The sequence below is a fragment of the Equus caballus genome, chromosome 20 (assembly GCF_041296265.1).
Source record: "Equus caballus isolate H_3958 breed thoroughbred chromosome 20, TB-T2T, whole genome shotgun sequence".
NCBI lineage: Eukaryota > Metazoa > Chordata > Mammalia > Perissodactyla > Equidae > Equus > Equus caballus.
In genome coordinates this window covers 23,681,688-23,694,552 of record NC_091703.1, presented here as the reverse complement: position 1 = coordinate 23,694,552, position 12,865 = coordinate 23,681,688, and positions in this window count along the sequence as shown.

Sequence of the window (12,865 nt, the reverse complement as noted above, 5' to 3'; positions counted from 1 at the left end):
ACTAACAATAGGGCCTTTGCAGATGTTAGAAATCCACTGCTACAAGAGAATATTTGGCGTCTGAAATAGTTTCTTTTTACAAGTTTATCTTAGGAAGGGGGAATATATTGGCAGTTCCTTAGCTATTAGTGAAGAGTCAGTGGGATCCTTTCTTGTACAGAATGATTTGGGGGATGGAAAAGGAATAGGGTAGGGCTAGAGTGGAAACACATGTTCAGAGCCTGAAAGACTGCCCCAGGACCTCAGAGTGGTACGTCTCCATAATTTTTTTTCTGTGTTTTTTCCCCCTGGTTTTTATTGAAATATAATTCACATATAACACTGTGTAAGTTTAAGGTGTTCAATGTGTTGATTTGATACACTTATATATTGCAGAATAATTACCAGCATAGCATTAGCTACCACCTCCATTGTCACCTAATTACTACTTCTTTTTCAGAACATTTAAGATTTATTCTCTTAGCAACTTTCAAGTATATAATACAGTATTATTAACTATAATCACCATGCTGTACATTAGATCCCCAGAACTTACCTATGTTATCACTAGAAGTTTGTAACTTTTGACCAACATCTCTCCATTTCCTTCACTCCAGGATCCCTGGCAACCATCATTCTACTCTCTATTTCTATGAGTTCAGCTTTTTTAGATTCCACATATAAGTGAGATCATACAATATTTGTCTTTCTCTCTCTGACTTATTTGACTTAGCATAATACCTTCAGGTTTCATCCATGTTGTCACAAATAGAAGGATTTCCTTCTTTTTATGGCCGAACAATATTCCACTGTGTTGTGTGTGTGCGTGCGTGTGTGTATACCACATCTTCTTTATCCATTCATTCATTGATGTATGCATGAGTTGTTTCTACATCTTGGCTATTGTAAATAATGCTGCAATGAACACGGAGGTGCAAATATCTCTTTGAGATCCTGTTTTCATTTCCTTTTGATATCCCCCAGAAGTGGGATTGCTGGATCATATGGTAGTTCTATTTTTAATTTTTTAAGGAGCTTCCATACTGTTTTCCATAGTGGTTGCACAAATTTACATTCCCACCCGCAGTGCACAAGGGTTCCCTTTTCTCCAATGTATACCAACACTTGTTATCTCTTGTCTTTTTGACGACAGCCATTCTAACAGGTGTGAGGTGATATCTCATTACAGTTTTGATTTGAATTTCTCTGATAATTAGTGATGTCAGGCACTTTTTCATGTATCTTTTAGACATTTGTGTGTCTTTGGAAAAATGTTTACTCAGGTCTTTTGTCCATTTATTAACTGGAGTTTTTTTTTTTTGGCCATTTAGTTGTAAGAGTTTTTTATATGTTTTGGATATTAACTCATTATCAGATATATGATTTGCAGATATTTTCTCCCATTCCATAGGTTGCATTTCCTTTTGTTGATTATTTCTTTTGCTGTGCAGGAGCTTTTTAATCTGATGTGTTCCCACTGCTTTTGTTGTTTGTGCTCTGGTGTCATATCCAAAACATCGTTGCCAAGACCAATGTCAAGGAGGTTTTCTCCTATATTTTCTTGTAGGAGATTTATGATTTCAGGTTTTATTTTTAAATCTTTAATCCATTTTGAGTTAATTTTTGTAAGTGGTGTAAGATAGAGCTCCAGTTTCGTTCTTTTGCAGGTGAGTATCCAGTTTTCCCAGCAGCATTTATTGAAGAGATTATCTTTTCTCTATTGAGTATTCTTTACTCCCTTGTCAAATATTACTTAATTGTATTTGCAAGGGTTTACTTTTGGGCTCTCCATTCTGTTCCATTGATCAACGTATCTCTTTTAATGCTGGTACCATACTGTTTTAATTACTATAGCATTGTAGTGTAGTTTGAAATCAGGAAGTGTGGAGCTTCCAGGTTTGTTCTTCTTTCTCAGGACAGCTTTGATTATTTGGGGTCTTTTGTGGTTCCAGACGAGTTTTAGGATTTTTTCTATTTCTGTAAAAAATGACGTTGGAATCTTGAGAGGGATTGCATTGTATCTTTAGATTACTTTTGATAGTATGAACATTTTAACAATATTAATTCATCCAATCCATGAACACAGGGTTTCTTTCCATTTGTTTCTGTCTTCTTCAATTTCTTTCATTAGAGTCTTATTGTTTTCAGTATATAGGTCTTTTACCTCATTGATTAAGTTCATTCCTAAGTATTTCATTGTTTTTGATACTATTGTGAATGAGATTGTCTTTTTTTCTCTTTCAGATATTTCATTGTTAGTATATAGAAACAACTAATTTTTGTATGTTGATTTTGTATCATGTAACTTTACTGAATTCATTTATTTTAACAGGTTTTTGATGGAGTCTTTAGGATTTTCTATATATAAGATCATATCATCTGCAAACAAATATAATGTTATTTCTTTCTTTCTAATTTGGATGCCCTTTATTTCTTTTTCTTGCCTGATTGTTCTGGCAAGGACTTTCAGTGCTTTGTTGAATAGAAGTGGTGAGTGGGCACCCTTGTCTTGTTCTGGATCTTAGAGGAAAAGCTTTCAACCTTTCAGTGGTGAATATGATGCTAGCTGTGGGCTTGTCTTGTATGGCCTTCATTATGTTGAAGTATGTTTCATCTATACTGAATTTGTTGAGCATTTTTATCATGAAAGGATGTTGTATTTTGTTGAATGCTTGCTCTGCATCTATTGAGATGACCGTATGACTTTTGTCTTTCATTCTATTAATGTGTTGTATCACATTTATTGATTCGCATATGTTGAGCCATCCTCGTATCCCAGCGATAAACCCCACTCATTCATTTTGTATGATTTCTTTCTTCTACTGAGGAAGATTGGTCCTGAGCTAACACTTGTTGCCAATCTTCTTCTCTTTTCTTGAGGAAGCATGGCCCTGAGCTAACATCTATTCCATCCTTCCTCTATTTTGTATGTGGGTTGCTGCCACAGCATGGCTTGATGTGTGGTGTAGGTCTGTGCCCAGGATGTGAACCAGTGAACCCAGCCTGCCAAAGTGGAGCATGCATAACTTAACCACTATGCCACTGGGCCAGCCCATGTATGATTTTTTAAATGCGCTGTGGGATTCAATTTGCTAGTATTTTGTTGAGAATTTTTGCAATCTATGTTCATCAGAGATATTGGTCTGTAATTTTTTTTATCTTGCTTATCCTTATCTTGCTTTGGTATCAGGGTAATGCTGGCCTCATAAAATGAGTTTGGGAGTGTTTTCTCCTCTTCAATTTTTAGATGAGTTTGAGAAGAATTGGAGTTAATTCTTTAAATGTTTGATAGACTTCACCAGTGAAACCATCTTGTTCTGGGCTTTTCTTGATTGGGAGGTTTTGACTACTGATTTAATCTCCCTATTTATATTGGTCTGTTCAGATTTTCTATTTCTATGATTCAGTCCTGGTTGGTTGTATGTTTCTAGAAATTTATCCATTTCTTCTAGGCTGTCCAATTTGTTGGCTTGTAATTGTTCAGAGTAGTCTCTAGAGATCCTTTGTATTTCTGTGGTATTATTTGTGATGTTGCCTCTTTCATTTCTGATTTTATTTATTTGAATCTTCTCTCTTTTTTTCTTATCCAGCTAAAGTTTTGTCAATTTTGTTTATCTTTTCAAAAACCAGCTGTTAGTTTTATTGATCTTTTTAAATTGTATTTCTGGTCTCTATTTCATTTATTTCTTCTCTGATCTTTGTTATTTCCTTCCTTCTGCTAACTTTGGGCTTATTTTGTTTTCCTTTTCTGTTTCCTTGAGGTGTAAAGTTAGGTTGTTTATTTGAGATCTTTCTTTTTTCTTAATGCAAGTGTTTATCACTATGAACTTTCCTCCTAGAACTACTTTTGCTACATCCCAAAGGTTTTCATATGTTGTGCTTCCACTTTCATTAGTTTCAAGATATTTTTTGAGTTTCCTTTGATTTTCTTCTTTGACTCATTGTTTGTTTGGGTGTTATTTAATTTCTACATATTTGTGTATTTTCTAACTTTCCTCCTGTTATTGATTTCTAGTTTCATACCATGGTACAATTTAAATGTTCTTAAATTTCTAATATTCGTTTTGAAATTAACATTAAATCTATCCTGTTCCATGTGCACTTTAGAAGAATGAGTCATCTGCTACTGTTGGATGGAATATTCTACGCATGTGTATTATGTCCATTTTGTCTGATAGCTCAAGTCTACTGTTTTCTTGTTGATTTTCTGTCTGGATGATCTATCCATTATTAAAAGTAGGGTATTGAAGTCTCTTGCTATTATTATATTGTTGTCTATACTCCCTTCAGAGCTCTTGGTATTTCCTTAATATAGTTAGATGCTCTGATGTTGGGTGCATGTATATTTATGATTGTTCTGTCTTCTTTATGAATGGACCCCTTATCATTATGTGATGACCTTCTTTGTTTCTTATTTCATTTTTGACTTAAAGTCTATTTAGTCTGATTTCTAAGTATTGCTAATCCTGCTTTCTCTTTGTTTCCACTTGCTTGGAATACAGACAGTCCCCAATTTACAATGGTTCAACTTATAATTTTTCAACTTTATGATGGTGTTGAAAGCAAAATGCATTTAGTAGAAACTGTACTTTGAATTTCCAATTTTGACCTTTCCCCAGGCTAGCAATTTGAGGTATGATACTCTCTTGTGATGCTGGGCAGTGGCAGCAAGCCACAGCTCCCAGTCAGCTGTGTGATCATGAGGGTAAACAGCTAATACACTTATAGCCATTCTGTACCCATACAACCCATTATGTTTTTTATTTTCAGTATAATGTTCAATAAATTACATGAGATACTCAATACTTTATTATAAAATAGGCTTTGCATTAGATGATTTTGCCCAACTGTAGGTTAATGTAAGTGTTCTTAGCATGTTTAAGATAGGCTAGGCTAAGCTATGATGTTCAGTAGGTTAGGTATATTAAATGCATTTTTGACTTATGGTATTTTCAACTTATGATGGGTTTATTGGGATGTAATCCCATCATGAGTCCAAGAAGATCTGTGTCTTTTTCCATCCCTCCATCTGAAGCTATGTGTGACCTTAAAGCTGAAGTGAGTCTCTTGCAGGCAGAATATAGTTGGATCCTGTCTTTTCATCCATCCAGCCACTCTATGTCTTTTGATTGGACAATTCAATCCATTTACATTTAGAACAATTATTGATAGGTTTTCTTATTGTTTTCTGGCTGTTTTGTAGGTTTCTTTTTCCTTTCTTCCTTTTATGCTGCCTTCCTTTTTGAATTGATGATTTTCTGTAATGGCTTGCTTTGATTCCCTTCTCTTTATTTTTTGTGAATTTACTGTAGGTTTTTGCTTTGTGATTACCATGAGCCTTATGTAAAACATCTTATAGATATAACAGTCTATTATACATTGATAACATAATTCCAATCACACAAAAATTATATCCTTTTCCTCCCCCATTTTGTGTTTCTCCTGTCACTATTTACCTGTTTTTATATTGTATATTTATTAACAAATTATTGTAGCTATAGCTATTTTTAAAACTCTTACCCTTCAATCTTTATGCTAGAGTTAAGTGGTTATCACTCCACCATATTACATTATTACAGTATTCTGAGTTTGACTATATACTTGCCTCTATCAATGTGTGTTATATTTTCACGTTACTAATTAGCATTCTTTCATTTCAGCTTGAAGAACTCCTCTCAGCATTTTTTAAGGTAGGTCTAGTGGTGACGAATTCCCTCAGCTTTTGTTTGTCTGGGGATCTCTTTATCTCTCCTTCTTTCTGAAGGACACCTTTTCTGGGTAAAGTATTCTGGGTTGGCAGCTTCTTTTTTTCAGCACTTTGAGTAAATCATCCTGATCTCTTCTGTCCTGTAAAATTTCTGCTGAGAAATTTGCTGATAGCCCTATGGGGGTACCCTTGTAAATTACAAACTTTTCTCTCCTGTTGCTTTTAAGAATTCTCTCTTTGTCTTTGATTTTTGATAGTTTTATTATAACCTGTCTTGGAGGATCTCTTTAAGTTGATTTTGTTTCATGACCTATGAACTTCTTGGACTTGGATATACAAATCTCTTCCCAGATTTTGCAAGTTCTCAGCTATTTCTTTAAATAAGATTTATGCCCCCATTTCTCCTTCTAGAACTCCAATAATTTATAGATTATTTCTTTTGATAATTTCTATAGATCAAGTAGGCTTTCTTCACCTTTTGTAAATTATTTTTTCTTTGTTCTCCTCTGACTGCATAATTTTAAAGTTCTTGTCTTTTATCTCACAGATTCTTTCTTCTGCTTGATCAAATCTCCCCTCTATTGCAATTTTTAAATTTCATTCATTTTATTTTTCAGCTTGAGAATTTCTTTTTGTTTCTTTTTTTATGATATCTATCTCTTTGTTAAACTTCTCATTTTGCTTATGTATTGTTTTCCTGATTTTTTTGAATTCTATTTCTGTGTTTTCTTGCAGTTCATTGCATTTCCTTAAAACAGCTATTTTGAATTCTTTATTGGATAAATCTCAGATCTCTATGTTTTGGAGTTTGATTATCAGAAGATTATTTTTATCCTTTAGTGGTGTCGTGTTACCTTGACTTTTTATGTTCCTTGAAATTTGGCTTTATTGTCTTCACATTTGAAGTAGCAAATAGTAGTGAAGACCTCTCCAGTCTTTACTAACTGCACACTCTAATGCATCCAAGCTTATATATTTTTTTGTTCCAGTGGTGTTCTGGAACTTCTCCTCTAGAAACCTGGACTTCCACAAAGTCTCTCTTGTCTGTGCCTGATTGTCTACGACAGTGTTTTCCAGGGGCTCCTAGACCAGGCCTGAGAAGGGCCGGAGCCAATTCATGGATCACTGTAAGATCCTCATCTGTGACCGAAGCCTGTCTTCCTATTAGCTGATGGTGGGTGAGGCTACTCCCAACTCCCTTGTCATTTGGTGTTGGATCCCATATCTCCCTCAAAGACACTTTTGTCTGTGGATGGATGCCAAATTTTTGTTGTTGGGGGGCACGAAACCAAGGGATGTCTTATGCCACCATGGTGTTTATGTCCTTTCAGTAGCAATAGAGGGGCCACTGGGACTATGGGTGGTAGTGGTGGTGGGGGCAGTAGTGGAAGTGGTGGGGCTCCCTCCATAGTGATTTTTAGAAGTAAGTTGAGGAGATGATCCCACAGGGGTCAACAAAAATGTTCTCTATTGCTTAATTTTGTTTGGATCCCCAAAGTAACTGATTTGTGGGCCATAGGAATTATCCTGGGTGCTGCATGGCATGGTTTGTGGCTGTTTCCACAGATTACATCTATCCTCCCCCGCCCTATCCCATTCCTTCCCTACATTAACCCCACCTCCCACATAACTCTGGTGTTCCCTAACTTCTGGACACATCCAGCTCCAGTTTCATGGGCATGCAACCAGGGCAGTTGAACAAGACTCTGTGCTTGGAAGCTGGCTCCACCTTGGGGTTTAATACTCATGGCTGCCATCTTAAGATTCTTAATAATTTCATCTTTGAATTTGTGTTTTGTAAGTGAAATCTGATGGGAAAATGGAGCATGTGCTTGAAAATAGAGCCTCACAGAGGCTCTCTCGTCCATGAGTAATTGCCTAAGATAATGTTTTCTAGGGGCTTCTGGACTGTGGCCAAGAGGGGCTGGAGCCAGTTCATAGACCACTGCAGGGTCCACAGCTGTGACTGAGGTCTTTATCCCTATTACCTGAAGCATGGGTGGGCTTCAGTTTACATGTGGGTTCCACCTCCTGATGCCTCCCCATTTTCCCTGGATAGAGTCCTGGCCACTTGCTCCCCTGTCCCTGCCTTGGTCTTGGTGTGGACACTGAGAGGACTGGGGTCAGGTGTGTGTACCTTATGTGCTGAGCAGGGCCCAGGACATCTGTGAAGGCCTATACCCACACTGTGAGTATCCTGTGCTCAAGGGGCCATATCATTAAACAGCAAATAGAAAAACACCATGACAAGTTGGGAGAGAGATCAGAGAAGAAAGGAAAAAGTCTTTTTGGACTAGAGGCTCCGCATTTTTCTTTTTCACCAGGCTCTGTTAGTTAAGTAGCCAGTGCTGAATGTATCAAATGAAGACCTGTTTCCAAACTAGTGTGATTTCATCTTCTTGCTGGGAGCGCCCTTCCATAACTCTACTTATTCAACTCCCCCTTATTCTTCAACATCGAGTTCTGGTTCCACTTCTTTTAAAAAGTCTGATCACTGATAGCTCATTACTGTGAATTCTTTTCTATGGAACTCAGTTTATTATATGCTAACTTAGCATCAATGTATTAGGAATAATAGTAAAACATTTGTTTCTTGTCAGAGCCCTGTAAGTAACTATTGTATGCCAGAGTGATATTGAAAATGTTAATAACTGGTTTGTTAGGAGGATGGAACAGTCAAATGGATGTCAGCTGCAGAACTGAGGCAGTGTCTTGGAAGTCCCCTGTTCTGCTGTTTATCACTCTTTTAGCTGCTGGATGAGGGATCCAGGGGATTCCAAGGGAGGGCCAAGCACAGCTGGGACAGCAGGGGCCAGTGGGTTCAGGAGATACTTATGAACTGACATAGATGTGTTTCAAGGTTCTGCTGTCATGTAAGGTCATAGTAGAGCTTCCCAGCTGAACATCAGCCTTGATGGGGTGACCCTGGACATGATACTTAATAGTTTCTCTAGTTTTTGGTTCCTTTAACTGTCAAATAAGCAGGTTATAATACATGACCAAATCCTGAAATATTTATTTCCTGTTATGGACAACGCTCTATGCTGGGTTATGTTGAGACTCACAGATACATAGATTCTGTCCCCTAGTGGTTTCTAATCTAATCCGCCCCTGGAAATAAGATATGTGCATAAATAGTTATGATACAAGGTGGGAGGTATGTCAGGAGAGAAACAGATAAGCTACTGTGAGAGTTGAAAGAACTGAAAAATTACTTCTGATTTAGGGATAAATGAGATGGATCTGGGAAGGCTTTGAGAAAAGTGTTGTCAGTGACTTGGATCTTGAAATATAAGTGAGATTTTTAAACTCTTGACTATAGGTAGGAAACTCAGGGATGAAACGGGAGAAGTGCCCACCGTGGACCCCTAGAGCTCTAGAAATCTATGAGTCTTTACTTCTGGCTTCTTTTTATTGTCTTTCTGTTTATATCCTACCTCCTCCAACTGGATTTGAGGCTTCTCAAATATTTCTAATTCTTGCTCCTAGCACATGCTCAGTACATGCTTGGTGATCATGATGATAACTGCCTTCTGAGATTTTACACTCTATGAAAACAGAGACATGATGCATTTAGATTTAATCTTGAGTCATGGCTCAAGTTTGGAGGGAGAATCTTTTATAGCCAGTTGGTATCATGTGAGAATGGGCTAGCATAAATGTGTGTGTGCAATACACTTATTGAAAACTAGGATTGAGGGTTTTAAATACTGGGCTTGGTTTCAGATATACTTTGTCGTCACTACAGAGAGGTCATCATACTCTGGCTTTAATGTCAAGGATAAGATTATTTGAGACAGAAATTAGTAAATATATACATATGTTGGTTAAGCATAGCAGTATATGGATATAATTCAATGTAAAAGTTGCTTTGTAAGTAGGACCAGAATATCTCTCAAATATAGACAAGAGATTTTAGTTGTTTCTCAAAAAGCTGAAACCCATTCAATTGCCTTCTGGGGGGTAGGTCATGGCTGGCCCTGTTACACTGAGGCCTTGATGGTACCATAAGAAATAAAAAGTTGAAGCATGCAGTCATGGTGAGGCAAGAAATTCCCTTTATGGTAATAATGAAGAGTGCAGACGTGGTCTTTCTACTCTTGTCAAACTAAATGTGGTATAAATGGCAACATGCCTACAGGTCTGAGCTCCTCTGACTTGGTGAATTCCTCACTTCACAGTGGCTGCTGAGGCTACCAAATTTGGAGTAGGCCTCTGGAGGAATAAGGTTTGCACTGGAAATCAACATGTACATTGCCACCATGAATATTTAATCTCATGCATATCTACTGCACGGCCTACTTACTGGTTCAGTGGTTAAATGGAGTGACGCAGCAACTCACCTGATTCTGACTTGCTGTTCTTTACCTATCTTTGACCTTGGACTAACCTTTGAGCATTGGCCTAACTCACCTCCACCAGTACTCAAGTCATAGCTCTAGGATCATATAATCAGCGGTGAGTAGGGGAAATGCAGACATTGAGTCAAAAAGTTAGAATTCATTATATTATCCCCAGCACTGCTCTTGGAAGAGCTGCTCGACTGATTTCATTCAACCACTGTTGCTTGGTGCATGGAAAGAAAATGTTGATCCCCTTATTTCTAAACCTTTGCTAACCAGGCAACCTTGTGATGTATTATGAAGGGTAACCTGGGCCAGGTACACATTTCTCAGGCTCACTCTTATAGACTTAGGCAGCTTCTAAAATAATTTCAGACTTAGGTGTTCAGTTTTGAACCATAAGAAAAGCTGGCAGGGCTTGAGTGTACTTACAGGTCATTGGCTCATGTTAAAAGTTCTTGGTAATCCATAAAAATGATGCCTGATTGGCATCATGCCACCCAGGGGATTCTATGTGACAGGACACAAAATTGGCTGACATGTTGGAACCCTGTGATTTCAGGGGTTCTAGGAAAGCCTGTTGCTCAAAAAAGTCCTTCCCCAACTTCTTCCTAATTTCTGAAATATTCCAAAATATCCTCCTTCTATTGTATAGCTTTATCCATGTTAAATTCGCCATAAGAAGCTGATAATTGTTTCTAGCTGTTGGTCAATAAAGTGCCTGAGAGCACTGAAGGAAATGACCACAAAGACAATGCGACCAGAGAACTTCTGGGTTAAAGGTGGGCAACTTCCCTCTTTTTTTTTTTTCGTGGCAAGTATAAATTCCAACAGTACCAATATTACCACATTTATACTACTTTACAAGATTAATGGCGTGGCTCAAAAAACTTGATGATATCCCTACCTCTTCAGGAGCGAGTGACTAAGGATTTCTTCCATTCTGAGTTCTGTCTTATATTCTTGGAGGAGACATGAAAGCACAATTTTATAATTTAAATTGAGTGTGTACTATAGCTTCTTTTGCTCAGCTTATCTTGGCTCCAGATTTTCCAGTTGTGTGCACAAGCCCTGAAAAAGGCCATCTAACAAAATGGCAGACCTTGTATAAGGTAGCTTCTCTAAGTTCTAGAGGAATCAGTGCCCAAAGACTTCCTCTGTTTTAAATTGCTGCCACGGAGACAAATCTTATGCATAAGCTGGGTGTTTTTTCCAGCAGGTGTCCAAATACCTGGGTAGAATATTTTGTGCTCTAAAACATTCAGACAATGAAAATATAAAATATATTTCATAATAAATAGCAATTCAATTAGATTTTGGGGGAGTAGTCAAGAGTCAAGAATGGTAACATTTAATGGGGATACGTTTTAAAGAGGAGGTAGTCATTGATGCTCAGAGAGACTTTTGCAAGATTTCATCACTAGTTGGAGGCAAAACTTTAACTAAGACCCACGTCTCCTGATTCATAGTCTAGTTCTATTTTCACTGCTTCTCGGTGTGGTGTCTGATTCATTGTGCCTCGCTGAAGGAGGAGGAGGTGTCATTAGTCATCTTTTGCCCAAGGTCCACTCAAACCTGATGTAATAAAAACAGTAAGGAGAATTATGTGTTGCCATTATGACGCCCATATGACCCCCAAAACCGTAACGGAGAAATGGAACTTTGGAGGAACATTTCTTCTCTCAGGAAGCAGCATATCTGAACAGCAGTTTGACTGGCACAAGTTAGAAACAGTGTTGTTAACTTGGCTTGTCAGAAATAATGAATGTGGATACATGATTCAATCTAGGCAAGGTCCTCTGGTTTCACAGGCCCAGTGCTTGGACACTGTCCTCTGGAAATAGAGAAGAAGGAGTATTGTGATTTTTTTGCTATGCTTTGAAATTCTGTCAACCTAATTCACCCACCACTGAGGAGTTAGTTCAGCTGCTGTAACTACCATCTCATCTTTTTGCCAGATGGCTCAGAACATGAGCATAAGGGCCACAACTTTGGGGGTATTTAAATAGTCCTACAGTTACTTAGTCAAATATGAATCAAAGTAATATTGCTGTATGCTGCCTAGAACCTTAACATTAGAGAGAATGTTCGAGTCCCGTCCATTTTCTTCCTAATTTAGGTGTCCTTAAGTGGTGGCCTCCAGAAATTCATCTAAACCTAAAATTCATTTCTCCTCGGCCATGCTCTTTAACATCTTCTAATTAATCTTCCTTTATTTTAAGTTCTAATTATTTCTTTCTTTGCACAAACATTTTTCTTTCCCTTTACCCTTCTTTTGCATTTACTCTTTCTGCCTCTTAGCCGTCTTCCTTCCACTATCCTTCCTCTTGAGTTTAGCTTAACTCAACTCAAAAGCATTTATTAAACTACAGTGTCTCTAAAACATTTATACAGATTTTGTGGGAGGATATTAAGGAATTAAAGATGCAATCTCTAGCTTGTCCTATAAGATCAGAGCTAAGACAAATTACATAAAACATCTAGGTAACATTTCCAAAGCAATGGATGACCCACTGTAAGGATGGGACTGAGGTAGATACTGGATCCTAACAAAGTGCCCCAAATTCTTTAGATGCTCAATGTGTTTGTGGAATGAGAGAAAGACTGGTTGGATTTAAAGTAAGGAACAGACCACAATAAAATGATTATGGTCATTATTGGTGAAGGGTTAATCTGGAGAAACCTTCTGCACCTTTTTTCAAGTTTTCTTTGGGTCCTTTGCCCACCTTATGCTTCAGCCATACCAAATTAATTACAGTTTTCCAAAAACTTGCTCACACACCATCTCGAGATGGTCCCTCTGTCATTTTCCCTTTCAAGTTGGTGAAATTCCAGT